At 42.1% G+C, this 21676-nt stretch overlaps 1 pseudogene; it reads left to right on the top strand.

Annotated features, from left to right (window-relative positions):
- Nucleotides 1-2273: 2273 nt before the first annotated feature.
- On the top strand, nucleotides 2274-21632 carry LOC108264343 (NACHT, LRR and PYD domains-containing protein 3-like; annotated as a pseudogene).
- Nucleotides 21633-21676: the final 44 nt, after the last annotated feature.

Genomic DNA, 21676 nt, shown 5'->3' with positions numbered 1-21676 from the left:
CGCTGACATTTTTTTGGCCTGGAAAAATGCACTTTTGGTCACTTCACAAAACTGATGCAAAAATTTTGTAGCAGCTGTCTTGAGAACTTGAAGTACATTCCCCAGTGTGCCACTCTTCTGGACCTTATTTGGCAGCCCTTCTGTTCCTTCCCATGTGTACCAGTTCACCTTAATTTGCTTGTCTTCCTCTGGGATGTGACTAACGATACGCATCTCCAACAGCCTGCATTTCTGCATTCATCACACAGACTTAACATTCAGTGGGGAGTATCTGGACTGCAGACCACAGCTTCAATAAAATCATGTGTGTTCTGAAATGCTTGCCTTGGGATAACATGTTGCACACAGTCAAGAGCTAACTTTATATTTTCATGGTATCGGGAAAAGCAAACATTTCTTAGAGTGTCTGAATACCAGAACACACGAGACGGTCGGAGTTCAGCAAATTTAGACTTTCCAATTATAGAATCTGGATGTTCACTTTTGAAACAGCAGTAGGCCTCTAGAATTGACAGTCAAATGGCATTTCTGAATCTTGTCAACTTTCCCTTGCCAACTGAATCATGTCAACTTTCCCTTTTGGTAATGAAATGTCAATCAATGGCATGTCAATTTTCCTGACTTTGATCTCAGGGCCTCCCACATTAATCTTACCCACTGGTAACTTCATTCTTGGTAGTGAAAGATCAACTTTGGCAGTTGAAAACTCCCTCCTTTATCTGCCTTACCTTTGAGATCAACACCCCCATTTATATTTCCTTTTGGCAGTGAGATGTCAACATCTGGCATTTGATACTTTCTGCCCTTGATCTCAAGCATTGATGTCAACCTTGGGTGATGTTCCTTTTGGTAAGGAAATGTCAAGCTTTGAGAAGTCACTTTTTCCTGTGTTTCCAGAATGTCCTTCAAAGTCAATTTCTCCCTTAGCCATCCCTTTTGGTAATGAAATGTCCATGAAATCACCTGTTTTCACATCAGGGCCTTGCACTTTAATATTCTCCGTGGGTAACTTCATTGTTGGTAAGGAAAGATCAGTCTTAGGAATTTTATACTTCCCCCCTTTACTGTCCTCACCTTTAAGCTCAACATCCACTTTAACTTTTCTTTTTGGCAGTGAGATGTCAATATCTGGCACATGAAAATTGGCATTGTTGATTTCAGTCCCATATATGTTAATATCAACTTCAGGTTATTTCATTTCTGTGATGGAAATGTCAAGCTTAGACATTTGAATCTTTTCTCCTTTCGTAAAGAACGACTATAAACATATGAATATATCATAAGTCACCTTATAATTCACCCTACCAATATTCATAATTAATTAATTACAACTTCTGCTAAAGGGGGCGATGCTAGCTTCTATGACCAAGGGTGTACTTACTTTTTCCACAGAGAATATCACATCTATTGATATTTCTATTGAATAAATAATTGAAAAAGCTAATTTTCCTTTTGGTTTTGTTCAAGTATATCAACATCATTAATAGGCACTGTTTCAAAGATGATCAAATGTTTGCTTGTCAAAAAAGTCAACAATTTCCATGGGGTGTACTTATTTTTTCACATGACTGTATTCCAGGATGACAATGCCAAGATTGATCAGGCTCAAATTGTGAAAGAGTGGTTCAGGGAGCACGAGGACTCATTTTCACACATGAACTGTTCAATTCTCAATACAAGATCTCTCCCAAAAATTAACAACTCTGGATGGAAATAAATGTCACGTTGCACAAGGTTGTTGAAACAATGCCACGATGAATGCATGTGTGACTATTTTTTGGCCAGGCAGTACATGTTGAATACTAATTATCTCTTTTGAGTTACGGATGTCTAAATTTTTGTTTTATAGCAAATAATCTGAATGAAATGTAATAATCTTTTTCATACAGAGTGTAAGTGCAGACAGTGTGTCTAGATATGTCTCCTTTTCCCAGTGCCTTTTGGGCTAGATTCAGGTATTATCTGTGGTTTTTGCAACGCAGGTGGAATGTAGTAAATATGTGTGGTTTGTTTTGCTTCCCTGTGTTGGTGTAATGCTAGTATCATATGAACAATTTGCTGTGCAGCTACAGGTTACAAAATCATGACGTCTTTGTAGATAATATTTTTGAATGAAGTGCATAATGTATATAAAGAGTGCATTTGTGATTTCAATGGATTTCTTTGGAGTTAATGCTTCACTCACAAAGTCCTTTGTGTGACGATACGGCCAGCAGATGGCACTGTGGCTCGTCTTCGGATGAGTCACATGACTTTGTTTTGGTTCGCTCGCTTCCTGCTGAGCAGTTATTGAAGTGACTTTCATCTGCCACAGGTGTCTATGTTTTGAGTTTGATTATGTTTGGGGATTTAAATGCCTTGGTTACTGAGCACAGCGACCGAGTGTTCTGGGAGAAGCAAAGGACACTGGACGAAGCACTGGCGCGGCTCACTCACCAGATCGCGCAACCAAAACTGCTGCAGCGAGCCGGTCCATGCGCCACGCCACCAACCGCGTCGTTCGGGAAGCGCAACCAACAGCTCAGTGAGGAATTTGCTCGGCTCAAGCGCATGATGGCTGAACAGAGACAGCTGCAAGCTGTGCTACGCGCCATGCCAACCCCCGTGCCCTTTACCCCGTCCCCGCCACCGGAGAACCACGCCGTGCAATGCAGCCAGCAAAGCGGCCGGAACATCTGGGGCTTCCCACGGCTGGGGAGTTGTTGTCAATGTGACGGAATGAGAAACATTAGCAGAGCCATTTTCAGTATATTAGGCAGAAGATGGAGAATAAATGTGTGCATATTGTGAAGGAATGTAATGAAGGTGGTGACCTGGCTTTACTGGTAGGCTTTCCGTAAATTCACTTATCTAAGAAAACGATTCAGAAAAGTCAGAGCAGAAGAGTTATCATCCTCAGACTTCAAGTAGAACATGGTAAAATGTGTGGATTTGACTCACGTGTGTTTTTAGGTTGTGGTTAGGACAAAGTCATTTATTAAAATAAAAATACATATCTGTGCACAATAAGATGAAAGGACTGCCTGGGGGTAGAGAGTGATTTGGTGGTTTGGTCCAACCCAAGTTACTGTGTGTTACTAGTGTGTGTTAGTAGTGTTACAGTGTAGTGTTACAGCTGCTGGGTCTCTGGTTCAATCCTGAGCTTCGGTTTCTTTTTTTTGGAGTTTCACATGTTCTCCCCATGTCCATGGGGGTTTCCTGCGACTTCTCACAAACAAGTGGCTTGGCTATGCTAATTGCCCCAGTGTCTGAATGGTGCCCTGTGACAGGCAGCTATCACATTCAGGATATCCAAAGTATTCCTGTCCCGCAGCTACTGTTCCTGGGATAGACTCTGGATCCATCACCAATCTGACTAAGAAAAAGCAGTTACACGATTAACGATTTAAAAACAAGCGGTTATCTGCCGGTATGATTCCTATATCATTGGCATCTCTAAATGGTCCCATAGGAAGAAAATAAAGGTGTAGAAATCGTCACCAGACTTTAACCCAATAGAAAATTTGTAAAATTAACTGAAGATCAAGCTTTACCAGCAGCCCGAGGAATCTTCAAGGTTTAAAGACTGTTTGTGTAGAAGAATGGGCCAAAATCCCACCTGAAAACTGTGAGAGATTAGTTTCTTCATACAGGATGCGTCTGGAAGCTGTTATTGCATACAAAGGTGTATTAAATACATTTCAGTCAGCGTGTTCCACACTCTTCTCCCGGTGTCATTCCACTTTATTGAACATATCTTTTTTATGGATTGGAATATTGCAAAAGTTTTCCTTCATGTATTCCGGTTTCCCCAGGCCAAAGACATGTATTGTAGGCTGATTGGCGTTTCCAGATTGTGCGTGTGTGTGTTTGTGTGTGTGTGTGATTGTGCCCTGTGATAGATTGGGACCCTGACCAGGGTGTACCCTGCCTTGTGTCCTGAGTTCCCTGGGTTAGGCTCGCATTCTCCCCCACGACCCTGTGTAGGATAAGTGAAACAGATAATGGATGGAATATTACAATTTCTTTAGCTGTGTATTTTTATTAAGTAATTGTTTTTTAAGTCACAGTTTTACCATGATCCTCTGCAGAACTGATCTGAAACAGGTATGTACACCATCAAGAAGAACAAGCAAAGAAATCTGACAGACGTAGAACAGTAACAATGACAACTGAGTGTAGAAGAGCTGGTACAGTGTGTGCTGTTATAAATGCAAACAAAAAGTAATTTACAATGTTTGTTTATCCACAGAACCGAAAAGCAGAAATCCAAAGTCTGTGGAAATTCTTTGAAGTCCATATTCAAGGTGTGTGTGAGAGAGAGCGAGCGAGTGAGCATGAAAGAGTTTAAACAACACATAAGGCAGCATGTTTATCTTCCTTGATATTTAGTTATGGTACAATATTTTATTAAAAATATATATCATGTCATAATTTACAGTTAAAAAAAAAATTACAGTAATTTATAGTTCTCCACACTAGGAGCAGCATTATGGGTAGGATAAACAGACAAAACTGCAACTGATCTGCTCTAATTTATGGCATAAACTCCTACAGTGAGGGAAAAAAGTATTTGATCCCCTGCTGATTTTGTACGTTTGCCCACTGACAAAGAAATGATCAGTCTATAATTTTAATGGTAGATTTATTTGAACAGTGAGAAACAGAATAACAACAAGAAAATCCAGAAAAACGCATGTCAAAAATGTTATAAATTGATTTGCATTTTAATGAGATTTCTGGCTCCCAGGTGTCTTTTATACAGGTAACGAGCTGAGATTAGGAGCACACTCTTAAAGGAAGTGCTCCTAATCTCAGTTTGTTACCTGTATAAAAGACACCTGTCCACAGAAGCAATCAATCAGTCAAATTCCAAACTCTCCACCATGACCAAGACCAAAGAGCTCTCCAAGGATGTCAGGGACAAGATTGTAGACCTACACAAGTCTGGAATGGGCTTGGACCATTGCCAAGCAGCTTGGTGAGAAGGTGACAACAGTTGGTGCGATTATTCGCAAATGGAAGAAACACAAAAGAACTGTCAATCTCCCTCGGCCTGGGACTCCATGCAAGATCTCACCTCATGGAGTTGCAACGATCATGAGAACAGTGAGGAATCAGCCCAGAACTACACAGGAGGATCTTGTCAATGATCTCAAGACAGCTGGGACCATAGTCACCAAGAAAACAATTGGTAACACACTACGCCGTGAAGGACTGAAATCCTGCAGCGCCCGCAAGGTCTGCTGCTCAAGAAAGCACATATACATGCCCATCTGAATTTTTCCAGTGAACATCTGAATGATTCAGAGGACAACTGGGTGAAAGTGTTGTGGTCAGATGAGACCAAAATGGAGCTCTTTGCCGTCAACTCAACTCGCCGTGTTTGGAGGAGGAGGAATGCTGCCTATGACCCCAAGAACACCATCCCCACCGTCAAACATGGAGGTGGAAACATTATGCTTTGGGGGTGTTTTTCTGCTAAGGGGACAGGACAACTTCACCGCATCAAAGGGACGATGGACGGGGCCATGTACCGTCAAATCTTGGGTGAGAACCTCCTTCCCTCAGCCAGGGCATTGAAAATGGGTCGTGGATGGGTATTCCAGCATGACAATGACCCAAAACACACGGCCAAGGCAACAAAGGAGTGGCTCAACAAGAAGCACATTAAGATCCTGGAGTGGCCTAGCCAGTCTCCAGACCTTAATCCCATAGAAAATCTGTGGAGGGAGCTGACGGTTCGAGTTGCCAAACGTCAGCCTCGAAACCTTAATGACTTGGAGAAGATCTGCAAAGAGGAGTGGGACAAAATCCCTCCTGAGATGTGTTCAAACCTGGTGGCCACTACAAGAAACGTCTGACCTCTGTGATTGCCAACAAGGGTTTTGCCACCAAGTACTAAGTCATGTTTTGCAGAGGTGTCAAATACTTATTTCCCTCATTAAAATGCAAATCAATTTATAACATTTTTGACATGCGTTTTTCTGGATTTTCTTGTTGTTATTCTGTCTCTCACTGTTCAAATAAATCTACCATTAAAATTATAGACTGATCATTTCTTTGTCAGTGGGCAAACGTACAAAATCAGCAGGGGATCAAATACTTTTTTCCCTCACTGTATGTGCTGAAGACTTTCACATGTAGGAAAACGTCAGGGTACGCATGTACCCCTGTTCCCTGAGAAGGGAACGAGACGTTGCATTTAGCATAACAGTATGGGAACGCCTTGCGCGCATGACTGGTATCTGAAGCTTGTGTAAAATCATGCCTCTACTTATAGGCCTGCCATGATCAGGTGGCAATTAAGCATGTCGCATGATATTTATATATATGGCACCTGTGAACCAAGCGCCAGCCTCTATTTTCTGAAGACGCAATTCACAGGCCTGCCCTGGTATGATATGCAACGTCTCGTAACCCTGTTCCCTGAGGAGGGAATATGTGTAATCCCAACGTTCCCTTTCAAAGGGAATGTCGACGTTGCATTTAGCATAACAGTATTGGAATGGGAATACCCACTCCGTCATACCGAGGGTACGGCCTGTTCAAAAATACCCAAGCCCGAGGGTCACTGCAAGACACTCGAGCCCAGGGTGGAATGAATATCCAGGTTGTAATAACAAATGAATGTGTGTGGCATAGACCACCCTGCAGCCGCACACACATCCTGCAAGGATACCCCTTTGGACAAAGCCTTTGAGGAGGCGACCTCCCTAGTGGAATGAGCTCTTATGCCCAGAGGCGTGGCGAGACCGCTTCCACTATCCAATTCAAGATGCCCTGCTTTGACACATCACCTTTACTGTCGCCGCCAAAGCAGACCAGCAGCTACTCTGACTTACGCCATTGGCCGGAGCGGTGGACGTAAGTACAGAGAGCCCTTACTGGACACAGCAGGTGCATCCTCTCTTGTTCCGGTGTGAGGAACGGAGGAGGGCAGAAAGCCTGCAACACCACAGGGTGGGCAGCCAATCTAGGCACTTTAGGAATATAATCCGGCCTAGGATACAGGAAGGCCTTGGCTAATCCAGGGGCAAAGTCAAGGCAGGAAGGGGCAACAGAGAGAGCTTGTACATCTCCGACTCGCTTGAGAGATGTCAGGGCCAGTAGGAGAGCTACCTTTAGAGTCAGAAGCTTCTCAGAGGCTGACTCTAAGGGCTCAAATGGGGCCTCTGACAGACCTTCCAAGACCACAGAAAGGTCCCAGGAAGGTATGCGCAGCCTGCAGATGGGCCTTCAACCGTCTGACAACACGCATGAACCTTGAAGTTAGAGGATGTTGCCCCACAGAGGCTCCATCAACAGGGGCATGGCTGGCCGAAACGGCAGCCACGTAAACCCTGATTGTAGAAGTAGCCAACCCTGCTGAGAAACGTTCTTTAAATTTGTAGGTGCATCCTCTTTGGGTCCTTTTGTCAACAACCATCTATTTCCTCCATCGTGTTTGGACTCCACATTCTCAGTGTGGTATGACAAGGGTATTAAACAAGTTAGAAATCTGTATGCCATTGGTGTCTTTGATAGCTTTGCCAATCTGTCATCTACTTATGACCTCCCTGTGATGCATTTCTTTCGGTATTTTCAAATTCGGAATTTCGTTTCTAGATGTTTTCCTAATTTCCCCTCTGCGCCTCCTGAGCAGGCTTGGGAAAGCTTGTTTTCAAACAATCCACATCAGAGAGGAATGATTTCTAGGATATATGATTTTATTCTGGCGTAAGGTAGTGAGTCGAGTACCAAAATTAGGAATGCGTGAGAAACGGAGTTAGGAGTACAGATAAGTGAGGAGTGTTGGGAACATGCTATATGGAGGGTACAGTCTACCACTTCTTGTGCTCGTCTTGGACTTATCCAGTTCAAGGTTTTACACAGAGTCCATCTGTCCAAGTTGAGACTTTCTGTAATATATCCGGACGTAGAGGAAAATTGTGATAAATGCCATGGCTCTCCCTGCCATCTTGGCCGTATGTTTTTCTTCTGCCCTGATCTCCATGGTTTTTGGTCTGGTTTGGTTTTTTTTACCATCATGTCCACTATTCTGTGGGTAGATTTAAAGCCTTGCCCATTGATTGCTGTATTTGGGATTCCTGATGCCTCAGTTCCATTGAGCTCGATACAAAAGGATGTTATCGCTTTCACATCCCTTATAGCAGGACGTTCCCTACTGTTGTATTGGAAGTCTGCTAAATATCCATCTATCTCCCAGTGGCTAAAGGACGTGATGTTTTTCTAAAACTCGAGAAAATAAGGTATACGATGAGGGGTTGTACGGACAAGTTTTATATATATATATATATATATATATATATATATATATATATATATATATATATATATATATATATATATAAATGGCATCCCTTTATTGTATACTTTATGGAGTTACAGACACTTCCCACTTAAATTTTTGTGCCTGTTGTTGGGTTTTACAATATCTATATAACCAGTGACAGTTATTGGGTAGCCATGATGAGCTGGGGGGGCAGGGGGCGGGTTTGCTTTTGGTGTTTGTACTTTTAATTTTGTTTTCCTTTGTTAGTATAAAAAGAAAAAAAAACTGAATGATTTCTGCTGTGTGTTGCTCGGTTTGTTTTTTCTTCTCAATGAAATATTTGGGAAGGGGAAGGGAGAAAAAAGTAATGTTCAGCAGACATGTTCAACAGACATGTTCAGCAGGAATGTACAGCAGGAATGTTCAATAGAAATGAAACTGGAGATTGATTGTTTGAGCTGAAAAAAAAAAAAAAAGGAAGGAACGCATATAGCCGTGATCTCGGCCACGTGTGCACCATGGCGTCCAGCTCCAATGGTGCGAGAGGAGTGAGGGCGAACCACAGCGGGCAGTGTGTTGTCTCCTCGGAGGCGAACACATCCACTTCCGCTTGTCCAAACCTCCGCCATATGGACTCCACCACTTGTGGATGGAGCCTCCACCCCCGGGCCTCAGCCCCTGCCTCGACAGGATGTCTGCTCCTACATTCCGGCTGCCCGGAATGTACATTGCACTCACTGACAAGAACTTTCCCTCTGCCCAAGGATTAGCTGCGCCTACCTGAACAGGGGGCGTGAACGTAACCCTCCCTGGTGGTTGATATATGAGACCACCGCTGTGTTGTCTGACACAACTCGCACATGGTGACCTCTCAACTGAGGAAGGAAGAATTTCAGTGCTAGGAATACGGCCCGCATCTCTAGGCGATTTATATGCCACTCCAGATGAGGGCCACTCCAAAGACCATGAGCTGGACAGCCATTTAAGACCGCACCCCAGCCCATGAGGGATGCGTCTGTCATTACCGTCTTGCGGTAAGAGTGTGACCCCTAGAGTGTGACCCGAGGCTAGAAACCTCCAAATACTCAGAGCACGTAGGCGTCGCCGCGTGACACTGATTACTCTCAGAGGTTTCATCCCCGGATGAAATCCTGGGATGAAACCCCTGACTTTTCAGCCACCACTGAAACGGTCTCATGCAATAGGCCCAACGGTATGACGTTGGCTGCTGCTGCCATAAGGCCCAACAGTCTCTCGTAGAGACTGGAGGGGATGCCCAGACCTAGCTTTATCTTGCTCAAAGTTGATAGGATCGATCCTACGCGTGTTGGGGATAGAAACGCCCTCATCGTAGTAGAATCTCATATAACACCTAGAAAAGTTGTCCTCTGCACTGGAGAAAGCATACTTATCTTGAGGTTCAACCTGAGCCCCAAGCTCCTCATGTGGGCGAGAACAACATCTCGATGTTGAACTGCCTGTTCCCTGGATCGTGCTAGAATTAACCAGTCATCCAGGTAGTTCAGTACATGGATGCCCTGGAGTTGCAAGGGAGCCAGAGCAGCATCCATGCACTTTGTGAAGGTGTGAGGGGATAAAGCTAGCCCGAAGAGAAGAACCCGAAATTGGTATGCGTTTTCTCCAAATGCAAACCTCAGGAACTTCCTGTGACTGGGCGATATTCCCATGTGGAAATATGCATCTTTCAGATGTATCGTCACAAACCAGTCCTCGGACTGACTCTGTGGCATGATAAGTTACTGAACAGATCTAAAATTGGCGGCATACTCCCATCTTTTTTGCGGACCAGGAAATAATGGCTGTAAAAACCTCCCTCCCTTAGGGAACGGGGTACAAGTTCTATGGCCCCTTTGTCCTAAAGGGAACTTACTTCCTGCGATAACATTGGGCTCTGCTCTGTGCTGACAACTGTGGTGAGCACACCTCTGAACCGGGGGGGGGGGGTGTCGAGCTCTGAACTGGACCCGGTAACCCTTTTCTATGGTAGACAGAACCCATGGAGACACATTTGGCAGTAGTTTCCACACTGCCAAATGGTCTTTCAGTGATGTTAGCTTTTCCACATTTCGTTGGAGGAAAAGCATCAGATTTGTGACAGCCTGCTGACCAGAGAAGGCTGAAAACGTGCTTCCTAACCTGCTTTGCTTTTATGATCATTCTTAGATCAGGCCTCTTAGCAGGCTGTGGCCGTGGCCACCCAGTCCCCCTGGCTTTCTGCGGGGGGAGGCGGGCCACCACACTCGCCTTCTGCGCCTCCCTCGCACTAGCGCTGGCCTGGGCTCCACTCATGGAGGCCTGGGCGAACTCGACACGACGGGGCAGGAACTGGCTGAACGCCGCCGTTTGCTGTTTTGCCTCGCAAAACCTGTCGGCGATGGCATTAACCATGCCGCCAAACAGGCCGGAAGGTGTAACAGGGGCGTTCAGCAAGGAGACCTTATCTTTGTCCCCTATCCCTGAGAGGTTGAGCCATAGGTGCCTCTCCGCCACAACCAGGCTACCCATTGAACGGCCGATATGATGGGCTGTTTGTTTGGTCTCCCGGAGAGATAAATCTGTGGTGTGGTGCAGGTCTGCCACTGCCTCGGGTCCAGTTCCCTCCCCAGTATCGTGCTCCCTCAGCAGGTCTGCTTGGTAGGCCTGCAACACTGAAATTGTATGCAGTGACCCACAAGCAAGACCTGCTGTCGCATAGGCTTTACCCACCAACGCCGAGGTGGCCTTACATGGCTTAGAAGTTAAAATTGGCCTCCCTAAATTACCTGCCGTTGACGGAGAGAGGTGGCTCGCAAGCGCTTCCTCCACCTTTTGGCATCGCTACATAGCCGTGCTGCTCACTCCCCATGACGGCTGAGTAATCAGATGTCGCAGGGTTATAAACACGGCTAGTGTATGGTGTTCTCCAGAAGCGTGATAACTCATCCCGCACTTCCGGAAAAAAGGGGAGTTTTCTACGGTGCGAAGGAGATTTATATTTATTTTCACTGGAGAGGAAGTGCTCATCCAGCCTGCTATGAGCCAGTTCCTCTTCCCCGGGCCAGTCTATATTCAACTTTTCAACTGCCCTAGTGATCACCTCAAGCAGCTCTTTATACGCTTGAGAGCTGCTGTCGGTTTTTGGTGCAATGGCACCCTCTACCGACTCCTCGGAGTCAGCGAGGGTGTTTTGGCTTTCCGTAGGGGAAGGAGGAGTCGCGACGTGAGCTCCAAAGTCAGGCGGAGAGCCGGACCCGGAAGACAGAGCAAGAGATAGAGCAGCGTTTGTCTCCGGCTCCTCTTCCAAATCCATACGAGAACCCCACGACCCAGATCCGCGAGGCTCTGAAACCCAACTCCCTTCGGACGAGAAGAGAGCGAGCCGAGAGCGTAGTTGCTTAATTGTGAAATGTCCACAATGCTGACAGTCAGACCCCTCGTGGGCTGCTGTAGCATGCTGTACGCCCAAACACTTCACACAGAAAGCGTGTCTGTCTCCTCCCATGATGAAACGGGAGCAAGGCGTAACACACTTTCTGAAATCTTTCTCACTGATTATTTCCCTCTATTTTCTTTTCTTTTTTCTAAAAAAAGGAATAGAAATGTTTAGAGATTTTGAGAAAATATAGAGTAGAAATGAAGCGTTTTTTGTCACGCAAACAGACATGCAGTCTCGCTGAAGATAATAAGGCTGGCGGCGTGGTTCACAGGTGCCATATATATATCATGCGACGTGCTTAATTGCCACCTCACCTGATCATGGCAGGCCTATAAGTAGAGGCATGATTTTACACAAGCTTCAGATACCGGTCACGCGCACAAGGCGCTCCCATACTGTTATGCAAAATGGAACGTCGAAGTTCCCTTTGAATGGAAACTTAGATACAGACACTGGAGACTCTTTCCATAAATGTTAAATTAATGTCTCCTTACAGAAAACTTACCAATGATTACACACGTTAAAAAAAAAAAAAATCTATTAATATGTAGCAAATGAGCCCCTGTGAATGAGCTGTGACTACAGATACAATAACGTATTAGAACAAGTACAGATTTGCAGCTGCTCTACTGTCAGAGCTGCTGTTATAGAAAATTAATCAACTCCTTCTGACCAATCAGAATTCAACAGCAATATTAATATAAAATCAAGAGAATAATCTACATTGATACTTGGTGCTGATTCCCCAGCATGCTCTGATGAGGAGGAGGAGAATCTGCAGTCTTTCAGACAGGGTGTGCTGAAGATCACGCTGAACATTCTGCAGAACATGAAGCAGAAAGATCTCGCTCACACACTGCAGACCAGTAAGAGCTTTAGATTATTACAATATTCTAGTATTTTAACTTTAAAGGAAACAAACTGGGCGTACTTCATGCATGGTCCTAATGAATAGTTTTTTGAACACATAATTATGTTTTAAATGTTTTAAAGACAGTTATAGAGTTTTGGTTCTTTAAATGTCTGTTCATATTGATGTATTTATTAGGCATGTACTCTAGTTTTGTAATATATTGTTCATAAATGAAAATAATGACCATCACATTTTTCCTGTTTGTTAGAGCTGGCCTCTGTTTATCAGCGAAAGCTCAAATCCAGACTTCTAGAAAAATTTAAAAGAATTAATGAGGGAATCTCACAGCATGGGACATCAACACTTCTGAATCAGATCTACACAGAGCTCTACGTCACAGAGGGTGGGAGTGGAGACGTCAATAAAGAACATGAGGTGAGACAGATTGAGACAGTGTCCAGGAGACCAGCAGCAGAGGAGACACCCATCAAATGTAATGATCTCTTTAAAGACAAGTCCATCAGAAGTGTGCTGACTAAAGGAGTAGCTGGAATTGGAAAAACAGTCTCTGTACAGAAGATCATTCTGGACTGGGCTGAAGGGAAATCAAATCAGGACATTCTCTTCCTGTTTCCACTTCCCTTTAGAGAACTGAATTTGGTGAAGCAGGGGACCTTCAGTCTGATGAGACTTCTTTATCAGTTTTTCCCTGAAATTAAGAACTTGGAAGTAATAGACAGTGATACCTACAAAGTCCTGTTCATCTTTGATGGTCTGGATGAGTGTCGACTTCCTCTAAATTTCCAGAAGAATGAGATGTTGTGTGATGTGACAGAATCAGTCTCAGTGGATGTGCTGCTGACAAACCTCATCAAGGGGAATCTGCTTCCCTCTGCTCACCTCTGGATAACCACTCGACCAGCAGCAGCTAATCAGATCCCTCCTGAGTGTGTCGCCCAGGTGACAGAGGTACGAGGGTTCAGTGATCCTCAGAAAGAGGAGTACTTCAGGAAGAGGATCAGTGATCAGAGCCTGTCCAATAAAATCCTCACACACATGAAGTCTTCCAGAAGCCTCTACATCATGTGTCACCTCCCTGTCTTCTGCTGGATCTCAGCCACTGTTCTGGAGAGGATGTTGGGTGAAGCAAAGATTGGAGAGATCCCCATAATATACTCTAACTCAAATGTTCACACACTTCCTGATCTTTCAGATCAAACACAAGGACCAAAAGTACCATCAGAAATGTGACCTTGATCTTCCCCAAACCAGAGAGAGTATCCTGGCACTGGGAAAACTGGCTTTCCAACAGCTGGAGAAAGGAAACCTGATGTTCTATGAGGAAGACCTGAGAGTGTGTGGCATTGATGTCAGAGAAGTGGCAGTGTACTCAGGAGTGTGTACCCAAATCTTCAGAACAGAGTCTGGACTCCACCTGGGGAAGATGTTCAGCTTTGTGCATCTGAGTGTTCAGGAGTTTTTGGCTGCATTATATGCATTTCTCTGCTTCCTTGACAAAAACCCAACAAAAGAACAAACCACTGATCTTTCTGGTCTTTTCAGCATATCAGAAATGTCTGAGTTCCTCAAGAGTGCAGTAGATCTGGCCTTACAGAATGGCAATGGACACTTGGATCTTTTCCTCCGCTTCCTTCTGGGCCTCTCAGTGGAGTCTAATCAGAAACTCATTCGAGGTCTGCTGACACACAAAGGAAACATCTCTTACTGCCAAAAGAACATAGTTGAGTACATCAACTTCAAGATTGAACAAAAACCATCTCCAGAGAGAGCCATCAATCTGTTCTACTGTCTGAACGAGTTACATGATGATTCACTAGTGAAAGAGATCCAAAGCTACATGAGCTCAGGACGTCTCTCTGAAGCTGAACTCTCACCTGCTCAATGGTCTGCTCTGGTCTTTGTGTTGCTGACATCAGAGGAGGATCTGGAAGTGTTTGAGCTACAGAAGTTCATAAATTCAGATGAATGCTTTAAGAGACTCCTACCAGTCGTCCAGGAAGCCACAAGAGTTTTGTAAGTAACCTTTTTCTCTGTTAAACTCAGTGTTTAGGAATGAGAGGAGCTGTTCTGAGTGGATTTCACAACAATACGCCTAACTGCTCTTTATAATTTATTCATCCTATATAGGGATGTGTTGTTACTGATACTGGAATCGGATATCAGTCTGATGCTGTGCTCATTTAATGTACTCATAAAAAATTGTACCAACATGTGATACCATGTGATATAGTGTATTTTGTGAACAGATGAACAGGAAATGGCAGTGAGCTGGACATACTATCTGACCACAATACACAAAATTTAGACAAAAATCAATCATCTCATACAACATAGTAAAGGAAAGTTTGAAAAAAGAAGCCACAGCAGGCACACATCACTCACACTCACATCACGCTCCACTCGCTTGCACCACTAGCACATGCGCACAGAGAGAGAGCACTGAGTACTGAGACACACACTTCCTTTTGCCAGTTCGATACCTTGCTAGTGAGTCATGGTTCAGGTCTCCCTCACCCTGTCTATTAAATATACTGTTTAATTATCAAAACTCATCAGGAGTTTATTATTAACAGCACATGGCAGCAACCAACATAGAGAGTGAAACAAAATGTTCCCTGATTGATTAATAATAAATACTGATAAAGTAGGATACTCATTTCAGTATCAGTATTGGTATAGACGAGTACCGCAAAATATGCACTACAACCCGAATTCCAAAAAAAGGTGGGACGCTGTGTAAAATGTAAATAAAAACAGAATATAGTAATTTGCAAATCTCATCAACAGGGATGTCGCTAGGCCTATTTGGGGGGGGGGCTTTAGTACCTTTAATTACCTTTAGTACCTTTAATTTAAACATTTCGATTCCATTGCATCTTACACCTGTTCCATAGAACATAGAAAACATATCAAATGTTTACACTGGGTCAATGTACCATTTTAAGAGGGGAAAAAAAAAGGTAATTTTGAATTTGATGACGGCAACACATCTTATCATGTGTGGACAGGGGCAACAAAAGGCTGGAAAATTAAGTGTTAGTAAAAAGAAACAGCTGGAGGTTAATTGGCAATAGGTCAGTAGCATGATTGGGTATAAAAAGACTATCTTAGCTGCTGCCATCAAATTCAAAATTAATTTATTTATTCCTTAAAATGGTACATTTTCTCAGTTTAAACATTTGATATGTTTTCTATGTTCTATTGTGAATAACATGTAGGTTTATCAGATTTGCAAATCATTGCATTCTGTTTTTATTTACATTTTACACAGCATCCCAACTTTTTTGGAATTGGGGTTGTATTACTCAGTCTGAAAAAACTGTGTCAGTGCATCCCTAATACCAACCCAACCTCTTTTCACAGTCATGACACTGTGGTAGTTGTTGTAATACCGTGAATATACTGTTTATAAAATAATGTTCTAGGCTCAATGTTTTCTGAGTTCCTCTGACATTTTCTCCTTTCAGACTCAGTGAGTGTAACCTGACAGAGAGAAGCTGCTTGGCTTTACACACAGTTCTCAGCTCAGAATCCTCCAAGCTGACTGAGGTGGATCTGAGCAGTAATCCTCTGGAGGACTCAGTAGTGAAGCTGCTTTGTGCTGGACTGAAGAGTCCAAACTGTAACCTGGAGAAACTGAGGTCAGTTCATCTCTCCTATTGTGAGAGAGAATGTTTGTACATTATACAACATTTCTAGCTTTACTTGTTGAAGAGCTGCCAACATTACTAACAAGAAAATCACAGCAGGAAAAACAGAATATGATGGGGGTCGGTGCTAAGTGCATGAACTATAAAAATGTATCTGCAGAAATGGAATAATAAGCAAGGATTTATTTTTTTTTATTATTTGTTATTTTTTAAATTTATTTACATGTGATTCATTTACATGTGATTCATATTCATGTGATTCATTCACATGTGAATTATTTACATGTGATTCATTTACATGTGATTCATTAACTGATTTGCTTCTCTTTAAATCCAGTTTTAGACTGTGATATTACAAAGGTCTTTCCAGATTATTACCTGCCACACTGTATGAGATAACCCCAATAAAATTGCCTAAATTCTATAATATAATTTGTTCACCATGTTAAGTTTAAATCCTCTAAAAAACAGATTCACAATTGAATAACATTACTCTGTTCCAATTCACATCCTTCAAAGCATTGGCATGTTTTGTTTACTTTCACAATTGCCACTACTGTATTTTAGCCAATTCTTGAGTTTTACCTCATCCTATGCTGTCTTGTAATTATTATATTTTAGATGAGCATTGTAATAAATTAATTCACAGTTTTTTCTTTTTATACTAACAAAGGGAAACAAAGGGAAACAAAATTAAAAAGTACAAACACCGAAAACATAACTCCATAAAATATGCAATACTATAGGGATATAAATAGCCAATTGGAGCCGAAGTGGCTCCTCCTCCCTCTCCCCCTCCCCCCAACAATCCCCCAAACACACACACACACAAAGTCTCCATAACACAAAATAGACAGTAGTGTTTCCCACAATAACCAAAAGTTGACCACAATGTGAAAACAACTCGGAGAGTAAGCTGAAGTAAGCAAGGATTTATTTTGTCCTTTGTTTAGACTTTCATACTGCAGTATAACAGAGGAAGGATACGCTGCTCTGGCTGAAGCTCTGAAATCATCACACCTGATAGAGCTGGATCTCAGAGGGAACGACCCTGGAGCATCAGGAGTGAAGCTGCTCACTGATGTACTACAGGATCCACACTGTACACTGGAGACACTGAGGTGAGAAAAAAGATCTAGATAACCATAAACAGCTATATTTCTATCAGTTTAGCATTTAGCATTTTGAAAATGATTTAATTCTGCTGAATGATTTAATTTGAATGATTTGATGTCACTATATCACACTGTAATGGTAAGTGGGTTTACTGATTATCCAGGAAACAGCGCTGGATAGAGTTTTGTGCTTGACCAGTTATAAACAGTAACAGGCAAAGACTGATAATGAATATTTTATTAAGAAATGAGGATTAGTGTGCACTGATTCTGTAACAGATATAGCTGGATAAGGGTACACACTGAAAACAGAAACTGAAGCACAGCTAAAGCACATAACAATCAGTTCCTTATTGCTCTCATTACACAGTTATTAACCTGCTGATATCATTTTTCTCTACAGGTTGTTGAAAAGTGCTGATGCAGCGGAAGCCTACAAGTGTCTTACTAACATTTTCAGAAGAAACCCCTTACTGCACACGGAGCTGGATCTGAGCAACAAGACACCTAAAGATGTCAAAGTGAAGCATCTCTCGGCTATGCTGCAGGATCCACATTACAGACTGCAGAAACTTACGTAAGGAACAACTATAAACATATAGATCTCTACATGCATTATTGTATTATTGTAGCTGGTGTGTGGAGTGTGTTATTAACAGAGAGCACAATGGCAAGCCTCAGCGTGTGAAACATTATTAGCAATATGATTATTAAGAGAGTGTGAGCTGCTGTGAATTGAAGCTTCCATGTGCGAGTGTCCTTCTGTCTGTGCACTCTCAGCAGGATCACAGGATCACACTTCACTTTCACTCGCTCCATAAACTACTCACTGAAGATGAGAGTTAACATAGTTTTTCTTTCTCCATTTTGAAATACATTTCTTTGAAGAAGCTTTTTTTGTGGACGGGAGGCGAATGTGCAGAGAAAAAATACATTTTCTTAAACATCTATATACTGTATGTGTGGCCGGGGCGTTGGAGTATGATAGGATGTAAGTATAGCCCTATTTGGATGGGATTAGATGTACATGAGGTCCTGGGGTAATTTCCTCTTTTACAGGAACTCCTCTGTGACTTTATTTCCGTCCGGATCGGCCATGTCAGTGTTTTTCTCTCTCCCTCTCTCTCTCTCTTTCTCTTTCTCCCTCTCCCTCTCTCTCTCTCTCTGCCTCTCTCTCTCTCTTTTCTCCTTCTCCCTCTCCCTCTCTCTCTCTCTGTCCCTCTCTCTCTCGCTCTCTCTCTCTCTCTCTCTCTCTCTCTCTCTCTCTCTCCAGGTTGTATAGTTATGGCAGTATTACAGAGGATGACTGGTCACATTTGACTTCTGCTCTGGTTTTAAATCCTTCACACCTGAGAGAGTTGGATCTAAACTGGAATGAACCAGGAGAGTCTGGAGTGAGAAATCTGTGTGATTTCCTGAAAAATCCTAAATGTAACCTGCAGAAACTAAAGTGAGTAATTAACCTGTATATTTTAAATAGTCCAAATTTATTATAACACTAATAATCTTTTAGCAGTTTAATATTCTTCAGTCATTTATAATTTATTTAGAAAGACTTTCTGAATATTTATTAATATATTTAAATGATTTTAAATATTATTATAAAACTACAGTGTATTAGGTATATACAGTGGGTTCAGAAAGTATTCAGAAAATATCTACATTTTATTGAATTATAGGTTTCATTCTAAATGGATTGATAATAACCCAGTAACCCATAATGACTAACTCAGAATTGAACCCCACAGAACACACACATTATACATGAACAGTATCTCACAAAAGTGAGATACTGTGTGGGGTGTACTCACTTTTGTGGGGTGTACTCACTTTTGTTACCAGTGGTTTAGACATTAATGGCTGTGTGTTGAGTTGTTTTGAGGGGCAGCAAAAGCTGTACACTCACTACTTTAAATTGTAGCAAAGTGTCATTTCTTCAGCGTTGTCACATGAAAAGATATAATCAAGTATTTACAAAAATGTGAGGGGTGTACTCACTTTTGTGAGATATTTCATGTTTTAATAAGGCACTAATTATCTTTTCTTCTCTCTCTCTGTAGTCTATGTAACAGTATAAATGAGAAATCCTGCACTGATTTGGCTTCAGCTCTCTGTACAAATCCATCACACATCAGAGAGCTGGATCTAAGTGAGAGTGAACTAGGAGACTCAGGAGTGGAGAAGCTCTGTGATCTACTGAAGAAACATGACTGTAAACTGGAGAAACTGCAGTGAGTAACTCAGTGATGTGATGAAACAGCTTTATAATAAAAAGCACTAACCAGAACTAAGCACGTAATCAGCACTAACCCCTGACAGACACTAATCACTCTTTTTGGGAATGAAAACATCTTGTACATTTAAATTAGACTAATATTACCCAAATTAATTTTTATTTATATTTACTTCAGCCTTATAGCCTTCATACTTACATCTTACAAATAAAATCACAGCAGCTAACCACAAATACTATAAACATTTAAACGGTACTGAGATATAATAAAAACATTTCTCCTGAGTATGATGTTTTTCCAGAAGAAAATACACTAGCGCACTAGATCCTACATTCATGTGCACATAGAAGCTGGAAAATTCTGTCAAATACATGTAAAATACACTGGAGTTAATATCACACACACACACACACACACACACACACACACACACACACACACACACATACACACACAGGAATTAGTGCAGTGATTGTGAAGTTCATATTCAGTAGTGGAGAATGCAGGACTCAGAAACGCATGTAGTGCTACAGAGAGCTGCGTGACTCTGACAGAACATAAGAAAAGCCCCATGCTTCAGATACGCCCCCTTGTGCTTCAGACACGCCCCCTTGTGCTTTAGACATGCCCCCTTTTGCTTTAGACACGCCCCCTTGTGAGTCACACCAGTAACAGCTTAACCATGTTTCATTTTCTTCCATTATATTTAATGTTTTGTTTTTACGTTTCTAAGAGTCTGAACTGATCACGTAAACACCAGCATTAAGGTGTAATTATTGTAGGGGAGAGCGGGGAACGACGTAACGCAGGGCAAAATGTAACATGGACTTTTTACCTGTGTTAAAACTGTTTAACCTGTGTTATTACACAAGGTCAAGCAGCGTGTACTTCTGACCACATTACCACATTTACGAGTGACAATCTGCAGCAAATTCTCTCCTTGTTCTCATCAAATCTGTGTCAAAAAGGGTTTTATTTTGGTTTCTGAGATGTGTGTAAATTACAGACTCCAACCTTATATTACTTTAATCCCCATCTTCTTGCCTACAACGTAGCAGCATTTTGTAACATGTGACCAACTCACAGCACGTGTTAGGTAGGCTTAAGTACAACCTCCATACTGCGGGGTTAGTTGTTACACAGCGCTACAACTAAACTGCCTTTAATAAACAACAAGAAGTTCATTCTCTCTCATAAAATAAAAAGAAGAAATTTCTTCAGAGTGTAGGAAACAGTGTGTACAGTAATGTAGGAAGCAGCGTGTACAGTAATGTAGGAAGCAGCGTGTAGAGTAATGTAAGAAGCAGTGTGTACAGTAATTTAGGAAACAGTGTGGATGATGATTACACTCAGCAGAACCAGGGCAGCAGTGGGACAGTCACTGACTCCACAAGCCCAGAAAGTCAGCGTTCAGGCAGTTTATATAACATCACAGAACAGAATAGGAGGCAAGTCAATAACACCCGGGGGTATTCCAGAAAGCAGGTTATGCGACTGGGTAAGTTTACTCAGAGTTAATGGAGAACCTCAACTTTCGGTTCTAAAAACAGAGGAAACTTATTGCTAACTTATTGTTAGAGATTTAACACATGAATGTCTGTATGTTAATGATGTGTGTATACAGTGTAACGCATTTAAAAGTAAGAAGTGCTGCTTTGTTTACTTCTGCCCTTACAGAAAAATCACATGAATTTCACATGTGCAAAAATCATGTGGTCACATGTTCATAATCACATTTAATGTGTGTAAACTTGTTAAAATGACATGTGCAGTATGTGGAACACGTGAAACATGCCCTTTGCACATGGGAAACGTGTATTTTTGGAACATTTTCATGGTTTAATGTGTGAATCCCATGTAAATTCCCACATGATACCCGTGTGATTACATGTGAGACACAAGTGGGTGTGTACAATACAAAATAGTCTTTTTACTTACATTTTTTATAAAACATTTTAAATAACAACTACACATTGAGTAAGCAGTAATGTACCATGCCAAACAGCACCATGTTCTTCTGTAAGGTCTATGCTCATATTTCCTGCAATAAAGACATTAAAACAAATTGAGTCAAATTGAGCTTTTATTTTTACTGTAGTTGAGTTTATTTGTT

This window comes from Ictalurus punctatus, chromosome 4 (assembly GCF_001660625.3).
Source record: "Ictalurus punctatus breed USDA103 chromosome 4, Coco_2.0, whole genome shotgun sequence".
In the NCBI taxonomy this organism is placed as follows: domain Eukaryota; kingdom Metazoa; phylum Chordata; class Actinopteri; order Siluriformes; family Ictaluridae; genus Ictalurus; species Ictalurus punctatus.
The sequence above is the reverse complement of the archived record's forward strand: the minus strand, read 5'-3'. Positions and strand labels throughout refer to the sequence as shown.